Source organism: Austrofundulus limnaeus, unplaced genomic scaffold, assembly GCF_001266775.1.
Source record: "Austrofundulus limnaeus strain Quisiro unplaced genomic scaffold, Austrofundulus_limnaeus-1.0 Scaffold66, whole genome shotgun sequence".
Classification (NCBI taxonomy): Eukaryota; Metazoa; Chordata; class Actinopteri; order Cyprinodontiformes; family Rivulidae; genus Austrofundulus; species Austrofundulus limnaeus.
This window is the reverse complement of record NW_013952468.1, coordinates 2,089,589-2,091,164: the sequence shown is the minus strand read 5'-3', so window position 1 is coordinate 2,091,164 and position 1,576 is coordinate 2,089,589. Positions and strand designations below refer to the sequence as shown.

The window sequence follows — 1,576 nt, the reverse complement described above, 5'->3', positions numbered from 1 at the left end:
GAAGGAGCATCGGGTCCAGGTAGACGTCAGGAACGAACCGGATCGGGACCAGAACCCAGCAGAGGGTTCGGTTCTTTACTTCCTCCTCCTCCTCTGTCAGGACTGATGAAGATGTTCAGGTGAAACAGGAAGTGATGTCATCAGGTGAACAAACTGAGCTCAGCTCCACAGATCGGAACCAGACGGGTTTAAGTCTTGTAGTTTGACTTTATTAAACCATCACAGACCTGTCATCTGTGTCTGAGGTCACGTGCACAGCGCTGCAGACGTGCGTGAGACGTGCGTGTGGACCAGTCAGACTCCTGGTCTCAGCCCAGTTTGACGTGAGTTCTTGAAGCTGGTTGGTGAACCATGTATGTTTAATGTTCTGTTTTTATAGAAGAACAGTTTGTTATTTTTATGCATTAGTGACGTCACGTTTAAAGGATTTTATTGAAAATAGTTTGAGGCTTTTGTTTTGAAAGCGGATCCTGTACTTCCGGTTGTTGCGACCATTTAATCCTTTGGCTCGGCGCTTCGTGCCACAGCTTCCTGTTTATTGTCGCTGTCGGCCGGTCATTTTCACGGTCAGCGGCCGTCAATCGGACCCATTAACGGTGTTCTGCCGAGCAGAACCTCGGTGAGTAACCGAACCCGGCCCAGTTCCGCAGCCTGCCGCCGTCCCGCTGCTTTATTTTGACAGTTTTACGCTGCTTCCTCATTGCTGACAGTCAGCCGGCCAAGCCCCGGATCTCCCCCGACAGAAACACGTTTTTCAACATTAGCTCTGTAGAAAACGACCTGATGTTTTCTGCTGAATGTTTACATGATTTTCGACATATATCGACATCCTGATGAATTCGGCTCTGACTTCCTGTCGACAGACTGTGTGAATAAACGGTCAAACCAGCAGGAAGAAGCACAGAGCTGCCCGGCTGGCACCCGCCCTCTGCGGGTTTCTGACTGACAAACAGCCGTAGAGGAACTCAGCCACAGCGGATATAAATGTGATCAGCTGTGTCAGGACCTAAAGGATATTTAATGTGGACCAGATGTTCTGATTCGTGCTAAAAAGAACCGTTAATGTGCTGCAGGTGGGCTGTTCCGGCCGTGCTGCTGCCGCACTTTAAAATGTCCCATTTGTGAATGGAGTTAGGCCTGAGTGGCTGCAGCTTTCTGTTTTCATTTCACCGTCCAGAGTCACGTGACCCGGGCCTTACAGGAGGTCACAGGTCACCGCAGGCTGTCACTCAGTGACGTCACATAGACCACAGCTGGGTACATGTGGAAACCACAACATCCAGTAGGGTCTTCAGTTTGGTCTGGTAGGGTCTTCAGTTTGGTCTGGTAGGGTCTTCAGTTTGGTCTGGTAGGGTCTTCAGTTTGGTCCAGTAGGGTCTTCAGTTTGGTCTGGTAGGGTCTTCAGTTTGGTCTGGTAGGGTCTTCAGTTTGGTCTGGTAGGGTCTTCAGGTGGGTCTGGTAGGGTCTTCAGTTTGGTCGGGTAGGATCTTCAGTCAGGGGTCCAGTAGGGTCTTCAGTGGGGTCTGGTAGGGTCTTCAGTGAGGGGTCTGGTAGGGTCTTCAGTTTGGTCTGGTAG

General features: G+C 50.6%; 1 protein-coding gene across 1 annotated transcript in view; it reads left to right on the top strand.

Annotated features, from left to right (window-relative positions):
- Positions 1-470: 470 nt before the first annotated feature.
- The window catches only part of LOC106518832 (zinc finger protein 135), a 12,320-nt gene continuing 11,214 nt past the window's right edge, over positions 471-1,576 (top strand). Inside the window, exon 1 of the mRNA XM_014010252.1 lies at positions 471-619. The gene's annotated coding sequence lies outside the window, so the exon portion shown is untranslated. The remainder of the gene's footprint in view (positions 620-1,576) is intronic.